The sequence below is a fragment of the Aphelocoma coerulescens genome, chromosome 5 (genome assembly GCF_041296385.1).
Source record: "Aphelocoma coerulescens isolate FSJ_1873_10779 chromosome 5, UR_Acoe_1.0, whole genome shotgun sequence".
In the NCBI taxonomy this organism is placed as follows: domain Eukaryota; kingdom Metazoa; phylum Chordata; class Aves; order Passeriformes; family Corvidae; genus Aphelocoma; species Aphelocoma coerulescens.
The window spans coordinates 22,194,945-22,205,834 of NC_091019.1; positions in this window are offsets into that span (position 1 = coordinate 22,194,945).

The window sequence follows — 10,890 nt, forward strand, 5'->3', positions numbered from 1 at the left end:
TCATGCAGTGCAATGAAGACAAGCTCTCCTCTACAAATGGTTGGGAGGGAGGGGCTGAAGAAGGGGGATTTCTCACTTTGAGCTCATGTAGTTGCCTGAGGGACAAAAGTGTCACACACTTTGCTTTTCTGTTAAACACAGGCCTGACAGCACCTTCTTTATTTAATGTTTATGTAGCCCTGGCAAAGCACCATGTAAGTGGACTTAAAGCAATGTGTCCAGTTCAAGCATACCTGAACACCAAAGTTCTCAGATCCCCTTTGTTCTCCACTCAGATCTCCTCAGACTATGGCAAATCTGAGATTAATCTCTGGAGACAAATTTTGGGATCAAACCAGTTCAGCATCTAGTTGCAAGTCCTCTAAGCCACAGTTTCCAGTGCTATGCTGCCATTCAGGGAACTCTGAAAGCAGACAGGATGTGTCACTGAATACTTTGAGAGCTCTGGCATTCAAGACTTGGTCCCAGCCAGGAGAGTCTTCAAACAAGGCTTGGCTGGTAGAAACAAAATGGTTATGGATTTGCCCCATTGAACAGCACCTTCCTTCAGCTGCTGGCCAGGAATAATCATTTCAGAGGTGCTGGCAGACAGCCCGGGCACATGGATGCAGGATTGAGCAGCCTTTGATCGGCTCAGCTTGTTAATCTGCCCACGCGTGCCATGTGTCTCCTCCCCAGGAGCTCCCAGCTGCTTTGGTGCCTGGCAAACTTCCCATGTCCACCCTTCCCTCCCTCCTCCTCTCTAAGCACCTGCTTCCCATGGCAAGGGAGGGAGTGGAGCCCTGGCTCTCCCCTTCCCTGCCAGCCCAGTCATTGTGCAATGCAAGTGCTGCTCTCCAGTCATGTCTCCTCAGCTGCAAGGAAGAGACAAAAGGGAGCTGCCTGGATCATGAGCCGTGCATGAAGCCCAGGCATCTCCCCGACCATTTCCATGCTTTCCATACTGGGTGGGCCTTTGGCAGCCCTCCTACCATGACCCTAAAGTCATTCCTGACTGTGCTTCTCATGCCCCATACAGGCCCTTTGGGTAAACAAAAGCCACCCAAAACCTCTGCCAAATGTGAGTCCTTCTTCCCCTGCCTGCAGCAGCCAGGCTGGCAGCTCCCTGCCTGTGCCCTGCTGGGGTCCCTCCTCCTGGCCTTTGCAGCTGTCCTTGGGGACAGTGGCAGCTGCTGGATCTTTCAGAGTGCTAATTTGTGATGGGCTGCCATGGGAAGGAGTCAAAAATGCTGAGACTCGCCCTGCTTGCCTGCCTGTGTACCCTCAGCTACCCTCCCTGGCAGGGGTGCGCAACCTCAGGAGCGGGTGAAACCTGTTGAGGACCAAGCCGGATCTGGATGGTGTTTCTCCCTTGCTGTTGACTTGAAAAATCAAATCTAGGATGATTCTAACCCTCCTGGATGAGCATCATGACAGGGATGGTACAGTGGTGTTTGCTGGTGAGGTGAAACAGCCCACCTGCCAGTCCCCAGCCTTCCCCCACCATCCCTGCATGCCAGTGGCCACTGCTGGGAAAACCAGCCATGCATCTTCTCTGGAAATAACAAGCATGTGATTGTTCCTAATCCGACCTAGCCAAAGCAGTCCTGATAAGAACAATCCCTCATCAGGAGTGTTCTGATGACCTTGGACAGAAGCTGCTGTCCCTGCCAACCATTCCCAGCTGCACCAATACTCCTTCAGAAATACTTCTTATGAATACAGCACACTACTCCTCCAGAAATGCCAAGGATCTTGCCCAAACTTTGCCTTTGATACACCGGGCCTAATGATGGGCAACATCTCCCACTCAAACTGGAGTCCCAGAACAAGAGTAAACCATCACATCCAGTGAGAGGTCAAAAACAGGGAGTCAGGAAGCACCCCTAGCTGTGCCTGCCTCCACCCAACTGTGTCCCCCCCCCTACACCACTCATACACTCTGCATGGGGATATGATCCCTCTGGGAGCTTCTCTGTGTATTTTAAGATTCTTTCTGTGCTTGCCAGGACAGAAGTAGTGTGTGCTTGGGACAGCTCTGTGTCTGCTTCCTCGTGTGATGTCACACCACTGCCATATGGTCCTCACCCAGTCCCATCAGGTGGTGGCAGCCCACAGTCCCACCCAGGCAAGCAAAGCAGGAGGTTGTACCGACAGCCAGCAGTAAGAATTTGCACTTCCTTCCCCCTGTATTTACCCCACAGAAACAAAATGCAAATATGTGTTTAAAAAAACAAACTGCAGGGAGCTGGCAGGGGACCAGGTGTCACGTCTGTGTCACTGTGTCAGCTCTTGCAGGGCCTACGGCAGCATCACCAAGACAACAACCTTTCAAAGGAGGAGCAGTCGGTTCCCCTGGAGAACAGAGCAGCAGCCTGACCTGGCAGCCTCCAAGGTCTGCTTGGCTCTAGATAAGCATCTGCTTCTCCCAACAGCACTTATCTCCTTTTCCAAGGCTCTCATCACTGAAGCTTCATGACTGATTTACCTTTTCCAACAAACTAGCTGGGAGGTGAATATTATTTCATGCCAGGATAAGGGCACATTGATTGGACTCACCTAGAAAGCCTGTTAAAAAGAAGGAAGAGAATTTAAACCTGGTATTGCTCATTAGCTGCAGGCAGAGGCTTTACTCCATGTGGGAGTGCAGCTGATCCCCCTACAAACCATTTCTCACCGAAGACCCTGTTAGGAAACCATTTTATCCAACCACCCTGTGGCTGGGGCAGAAATGAGAAGATGAAAGGTGCTACCTGGTACAAGCATAATATTTCCAATCCTGGGTTAAAATGAGGGTTTTTTTTTTTAAATGGGAGGTTGGGAAAGTGGAGGGGGTATAAAAAGTATTCCTTTGGGGAAACGGAAGTCTGAGTTCTTTATGCCTCTAGGATTTGGCGCAGGGATCAAAGGCAGTGTGTTTGGCCCACCTTGCTTAGTCTGTAGCCCTCTCTCCCTGCACACCTGCCCATGTCAAAGCTGAGGAGAGCCAAGGCTCAGCTTTTCCTTGCTCAGGACCCACTGGTGCCCCACTGTGAGCATCCCCAGTGAGCTGAGTCTGGCTTTCTGCCCCAGCAGGTGCAAAGATCTCACGCTCGCTCCCAGCAGCTTCCTTTTCCTGCCGATGCAGGGGAAGCCCAGCACCCCGACTGCTGGCACCCCTCCAGACACCCCTGCTGGCACTGTCTGGCTGCAGCGAACGCGGTGGGGCTCGGACAACAAGTGCAACATATCCTCTAGCCAAAGGGAAGGAATTCCTGAATGGAATGCACACACCATTCAGCTTCTGGCTCAAGCAATATCTTGCTGTGGTCCCAATGGGGATAACAACGTGGCAGGAAAAACTACGCTGGAAAAAAGACACGTGTGGGGGCTGAGGCGGGGAGAGGAAGGAGCAATGTAAGCAAAAGGAGGAAATGCTATGGTGAGCCAAATGAGACTGCAGGGAGAGATCTTCTTCATGTGCCAGGGATCTGGCCAAGCACTGACTTCACTTTTGTTCTTTGAAGAGAGATAAAGACACCGGTTCATTCAGCCCATGGCCCAAAGAACTTTGGGAACAAACCCTTCTGTTGCCCTCTCCTGGAGCCAGCTCTACTCCTACAGGGAAGGTTTGCCATCCAGTGACAGCTGGGCAAGAGTGAGAGAAAAAAATTAAATCTGTTGAGTGTTTTTTGGTGCCCCAGCAGTTGAAGACCCCATCTGACATCTTAAAGGCACCTAATTTGTCCTGAAGTTTGGGTACATCCAGGAAAACTCAAGCCTCACCAGAGTGCCATGTTTGGGCATCTGACTGCATGTTGAATTTCCCTTATTCTCACTCAAAAGAAGCCTGCAAATGTTTCCTGCAGCCTTATTTTCAAGGGCAGCAATTGAACAGGGTTTTTTTTTAATTTTAGTAAAGCAAGACTGGGCAGTTGGAAATGCTCACATTTCAGTGAGCATTGAAAAGAGGAGTCCTGAAATGAATTCGGATGGTACAGACTGCAGCATGCCCTATTTCTAGAAATAGAAATTTTTAGAAATAACTATGATGCTGGTGCCCCAGACTGTTTATTGGCCAATTCACGCAATAGTTTCTCTTTGTTTACTTAAGATTAGGCCCTATCATCCCAGTCTCCAGGTTGTCTAGTATGGAAATATTACATTTGTGCCTTTTTTTAAGGCTTTCTGCATGGGGACTCAGGGGTATTCAGGGCTGAGATTTTGGAGATGTCCCTCTCAGCATCCTTGTTGCTTCAATAGCCCTGTGTTGTACTGAGCCATTTTCCTAAGTGATACAGTGTGGGAATTTGAGAAAATACTGTCAGCATGCAGTCTGAAAACTTGGTATTCTCACTCAGTGGAAGTAAAACGATTCCTTCCCTAAGAGAAGTAGAGACTTATGTTTTTGGGGCAAAACCACACTAAACCTGTGTCTTCTGGGGAATGTCCTTGATAACTGTTTTTAAACGTGTGTTAATGAACAAACCAGTGCCTCCAAGCAGAGTCACGGCTCCCAGAGGAACATCTTAATCATTAACCATAAAATGCGCCATTTCCCTGCAGCTTAGAGAGCAGGGGTTTAGATGGAGATCTCGTTAAGGGCCATCAGGAAACATCCCAGCTCCAGTGCCTGGGAGGGCACTGAGCAGGGACCCCTCACAGCCCATGGTGCATTATTGCTTACCTTGACTGAAGATGTTCCCCCCCAGTTACTGATCTGCAGCAGGCACAGAACTGCACTCTGATTTACCTCCCAGGAGGACTTTAGTTTGGTCTCTTTACAGCTTAAAAAGAGGTTTCTGCCCTGGATTCCTCTTATCCCATTTTAATCAAAAGTATCCAGACATTGCTGAGCTGTTCTCAAATTCAGTGGTTTTCAGATCTGCCCTCTAGCATGCAGGAGGGAGAGTTCAGGTCAACCCCAAAAGGAGCAAGTAGGCTCACAAAAACTCAGAAAGTTTTTAATCAAGGCATCCCCAATCTAAGGTGGGGTTTTTATTTGTTTCTATGTTTGTTGGTTTTTGTTACATCGTAGTCAGATGTTCCAATGGGCCTGTGCAAGTGCGGGAAAGCTGCACTGTGTGAAACAAGTGAAACCCAAGATGTGACCTTGTAAGGCAGAGTTTGCTTTGATTTTCTTAAGGCTGAGGACAGGGGAACCAGTGAGAGCTGGAGGCACAGAAGTCGAGCTGCAAGGACGCCGCCCCAAGGGCTGATCGCCCCCCTTTGTCAGCCCAGCATCTCTATCAGCTGCCCCACAAACACTCTGACTCCAGTCAGTCACACGTGCTCCACAAACAGAACATTTGCTTTCAAATACTGAAGCCAAAAGCAGATGCTGGAAAGGACATCCAGGTACCGAATGGCCTGGAAAGAGAGGGTTGGTTTCTTTTAATGTCTGTGTGTACACATCAAGCCAGCTCTGTAAACAAACTGGTGCCAGCAACTGAAAGTTCCCAGGGTTTCCAGCAACAGGAGGGGGAAACTGGCACAGAAAAAGAAAAAGCAAAGTCTGCACCATAACCAGGCACATGGGAGCTGAAGGAAGAACAGATTCAGGTTACTGGGCCAAAAATGCTCTCTGTCTTCCATCATGTGTTTACAGAGCTTGTGCAAGTCCTTTCCCTATACCTTAATGCAGCATCCAAATAACTTTGTCCTAGAAAGGGGAGACAGGGCTAAACAGCTTTTTAGTAACTCATCGCTGTTCACAGAAATCTTGATCTAATAAAAGTATGGATGCATTGATAACAAGGGCAGTGATCAGTCTTCTGCTCTGTATTGGTGGAAGGTAGTGGTTAAGCCAAGAAATCTGTAATTCAGCTAGGGCTTGAGGAGAAAGCACTATTAAAATAACCTTTCCCCTTTTGAGTGACATCCTCATCTCCTGTGGTAGGATTAGAAATCCTACACAAAGGGCAGTTGGCCTTTACATCAACTGCCTTCTCCTGTTTCTTCAGGGGGCCCCTCATTCTTCAGGGAGGATGCAGGGAAGACAAGTGAGTTCGCTCCCAGTGACCTGAAAGCCACTGGGAACTATAGGTGGAGCTTGTGACCAAAGCTTCCCCTGGGGAAGGATCAGAGTCAGGGTAGGCAAAGCTATGTTGCAATTTCTGGGACAAAAATGTGTAAATAAGCTATTGACCCACTGAACTCTAGCTACAAGAAGAGGACAAACCAAGTAGAAACACTGAGCTCCACTAGACCCTGCTCCCTCAGGTCAGGTTCTGGTGAATACCACTTAGAGCTTTAAGGTAGCTTCTTTAAGCATCATCATCTACTGCTGTTTCGGCTGGAAGCATACCAAGATCCACAGGATCATCTCCAGGCTGACCCAGTGGAGAGGAGCTTTTAAAGCCCAATTTCCTACATCTCCTGCCCAGTGCCTTTGCAATTTTACATGTGTTTCTTGAGCCAAACAAATCATCCCGTTACACTTCTCAGAGGTCAGCAAGCTTGTACTCACAGAGCATCCAGCTTTGCCAGAGCCCATGCAGTGATGCAATAGCAGCAGCTTTCCAAAACAAAGCTTGCTCGGTGGATGCACGATGCCAGCCTTACGCCGTTCTACCACTGAAGCAACCCGTGACACACAAGTACTGGAGGTAAGGTTAGTCCTAGAGCAAAATATTCTGTGAGAAGAGAAAGCAATTACCTTACAGATTTGGTCAGATCCCTGCCAAGATTTCTGGCCCATTGCACTGTTCAGTGATGACTTAGACTTGACATGAGGAGTCCAAAACTTGACAGAAGAACAAAAGGTCCTCAAGGTAGTGTGAACCTGCTTTTTATGCCAAAGGCAGGAGTGCTAAAATGGGTCTGATGCAAACCCATACTGGAAGAGTCCAACTGAAAAAGCTGTATCCAGAGACTTAATTTACAGCTGAATTCTGAAAGCCCGAGTCTCTCCCACAGGTGAAGATAAAAGTGAAACATTACCAGGAAGTCTGACATCTGAGATAGAAACTCTTTACAACTACAAATATTTCAGTGGGAAAGAGTAGTTTTGTTAGTTCTCTGGATGCTGCATTATTACATTGAGCAGCAAGTGAAAGCAAGAGGCCTAGTTTGGGTGCTGAAGAGAGTGAGGATGCTGGCATCCCCTTCCTCAGGGCATTCTTCCCCAGAGGACCTTTGCTGGACATCCCCACTCCAGCATCCAGGTTCATTTGAAGCCACTCTCTTCTGTTGGCGGCTCTTGCACAGTGCCAAGCTGACAACCTGGGTGGCTGTGAGCCATGAAGCAGCCAGGCAAAGGCAGAAGCAATGTGAGCTGGAGATCAGGAAGCCCCTTCTCTGGAAGATCCATGCTTCTGTGTTGCCACCTTGCTCTGGCACTGAGCATCAGCTCACAGTGCCCTGGAGGGGCCATGGCAGAGCAGGGCCCTGAGGATGCCCAGTGAGAATCAGTGACTTGTGCAACAAGGGCATTTTAAAACTGCTATTTACAGCCTCTCTGGTTTTGTCTTTCTTTTCCATCCCTTCCTCTTTTTCTTGTCTTTACTTTCTTGGGAAGTGAGAAACAAATTTTGACAGAAACTGTGGTTTCGCATACAACACAGCTGGAGCATTCAGCCATGGAAACTTCTGCTTAAGTATGACTTACTAGTTCTTATTTTGTCTTCTTTTGATTAAATCAGAAGATCATAGCCATGAGATCCACTTGCTCCTCAGGAAGCATCACTACCTGTGAGTTACTCAATACATTTGTAGGTGTAAAAACACCTTTAATATTTTATAAAAGCCTGCGTATTTATAACTAAACCTAGAAAAGTGTAGGAAAAAATCAAAACTAGTTGGCAGAGGTCAGAAATGAAAATAAATGAAGACATTAGGAAAAACTTCCATTTTACTTTAGGTTGCTCATGCTTTCAGACTGGAGTGAAAAGACCTCAGAGAATTAAAAAAACCTGAAGTTTGTGTCTTGAGCCTTCATCTAAAACATAATTCAATGTAAGTGAATTATGATTAAAAAATGAAAAAAATTATTCATCTTACTTCTAAAGACAAACCAGTATTTTTCCAAACAACTCTAATGAGGGATTTGTGAAATAACCATTTGTCTTTGCAGCTGTAGCCTTCTAATTAGACTTTCATTCTAAGGTGAATTTTTAAACCCTTCAGACCTGAGCATTACACACAGTCCTCTATAATCTCTTCCTGAGGAAATTATTGTATTATTTTGTGTTCTTTGTGTTGGGTAATTACAGCAGGCTTCTTTCCTCCTTCCCATTCTTTGTTCTCTTTATGTACATTTGCAAGGGGTTCATAGGGCCACAATCTCTGCTGACTTCTAGAGTGTTATTCTTCAGTGAGATGCAGCAAGAAGAGAGGGGCATGGGCTTGGAGGGATCATTCAGCATGGAGAATCTGGGTTTTTAACACAGAAACTGCAGTGCCCTTTGCCTTCAATACACATATCAAGACAAACACAGCATAGCAGCTGCCTCTCAGGCTGTAGGAGGAAGTGCAACGGTAGGGAGAAAAAAAAGCACATGCAGAGGAAACTGAGAGCTTCCAGATGGCAAACACCAGAGCAGAGGTCAGCAACTGTTTGAGATGATTGCAGGCAATGCTTTTCCTCAGCCCAGCCAAAGGCTGAGCATCCTGCTGGGGAGATCTCTGTCTCAAGACAGGCAACTGGTAATGCTTCAACACTGTTCAAGGCTGTGCCTTTTGGGACTACTGTATTTCTCACTTGGTGGGAGTTGGGAGCTTCTCATGGATGTCCTCACAAAATGTCAGAGCTCTTTAGACAGCAGGTTCCAGCCCTGACTTTAAAGGGCCTTCAAAGTTGTGGGCTTTGAAAATTAGGAAAGATGGCTGATTCCCAAGGCACATTTTATTTCCAGAAGAAGGGAACAATGAATAAAAGTAACATTCTCTAGGACTGGCAGCAGAGGCAGCATCTGTAAGGCTTTCTGAGAAGATATTTAGTCCAGCATACTGGGCTGGAATTCAAGTGCTGTGTGCTGTTCCTGGCTCTGCCAGAGCCTGCCTGTGACCTGTAACAAACCCCCTCACCTCTGCTTGCTCCCTTGCCTTTTCTAGCACCATTCCTCAGTGCCTATACCACATCTCAAATGGCTTCTGGTCAGGATGTTTTCTCCAAAGGCAGGACTCAGTGTATTCATGCAAGGCAGACTGGACTGCATTCAGACTTTATTGGCTAATCCCTATTTAATGAGACTGGTAAGAAGTCGTGTATATACACACACACACACAGAGCCTTGTTTGTACATTATAATACAATGGCACTTAATGCTGAGGCAATAGGAGCTCTGCATACTTTGGAAATGAAAGCCATAAAAAGTGAATCTTGCATTAGGAAAAAAAAAAAGTAGCCTGTTTTTTAGTGATCAGCTTTGTTGCCTGGGTACCAAGTACAGAAGCTCCTTTTTGCTTCTTGCCAGGAGCCTGTAAGAGTATGCTGTATTTCATTTCAGTCCAGAGCCATTATGGCCATTTATCCATCTCCACAGAAGTGCTCCATTTGCTGCTTCACATAGACCCAGGCTGGCATCAGAGACAGTCCTCCCTGCCTGGTGAGGGAACTCACCTGAGGGTGCCTCAAGGATCTTTCAAGGAAGGATTTGAATTCTCAAAAGCATTATTGTCTTGGTAAGGCCCAGAAAACAGTGACCCTTCATCTACCTGCTTTTCTGTAAGCCACTAAAGGAATACAAGGCTGTACTGCCCAGCAGCTGATGGCTGTATCAAATGGGATAGCTGAACTGGGGTGGAGAAACTGCAGCAGACTGCTGGACTTGTGATTTTAGCAACCTGGAAAAGCTGTGATGACTTGCTGATGCAGTGTGCAGACAAGACAAGACTGGTGTCTTGAGGCAGCAGCAGATTCAGTGTGATTTAACACAGCATCACTCATCAGCTGAACCTCAGGAACTCAGCACTGCAGTTGGAAAGCAGAATACATAAGCCTCAGAGGTGCTGGCACTTGGGCTAAGGACAATCACCTTTCTTTATTCTGGGAATGAATTTGCTTTCTCCTTTGCTATTGCAAATCAGAGGATTCATTCTTCAGTTCCAAATCCTAGAGACTCTTGCAGAATTAAGCCAGGTTCCTGCCTTCCCATCAACATGTCTAATAAAATTGCAGGACATATTAGGTCCCTGAACACCACAGCTGCAAGCCCCAGTGCCCTTGAGGGGCTTCCACAGCCATAATCACCGAGGAGAAATAATTACAGCCACCCGGAGGAGTGAAGCCCAGCTGATTCCATTTAAGCTGCAGTAGAACCTCAGCCAAATCAATATGCAGGAAAAAGCAGAAATTCTTATTGATAATAGTACTTTTCAGACTCACAGAGAAAGGGTGTTGATTAGCACAGTAACATTTCCAGGTTTTTCAGAACACTTATCACTCTTCCAAGCTGCTGTAAAGAAAAGTGCCAAACAACCCTGGTGAAATTTTCCCAGAACTATCTTCAGTGCTGGGGAAACAGGGATTTTCCAATAAGGGTTCTTCTGACCTGTAAGTGAAGAAGCCTAGCAGTGAAAACACAACAGTTCTCAAACAGGAAGAGGTCAAAATACTGGTAAATCTCAGCTTCTTCCCACTACAGGAAATACCTTTGCATTTGGTGGAAAGGCCCAGAGTCACAGAGAGCAAAAGCTGCTGTTGCTTTTTGCCAGTTTCTCCTTGCAAAGTGTGTTCCCTGAGGAAGGGCTGGAAATAAGCTTCCCTAATCGATTCTGTACAGAACAGCAACTCCAAAAATAGTGTCATTCTATTTAGTAGTATCACCACTGTCAAAGATGTTTAATTTACTAATTGATTGCATCCAATTCAGCCCAGAAACACCTATTTTTCCAGTTAAAAGAGAAGGCCCTAAGACTGTGCAAGGAAGATCCTTAAGGAGCTGTAGTGAGCCACTTTGAGCATTTGTATTTTTTTATCTTACAGTAAGT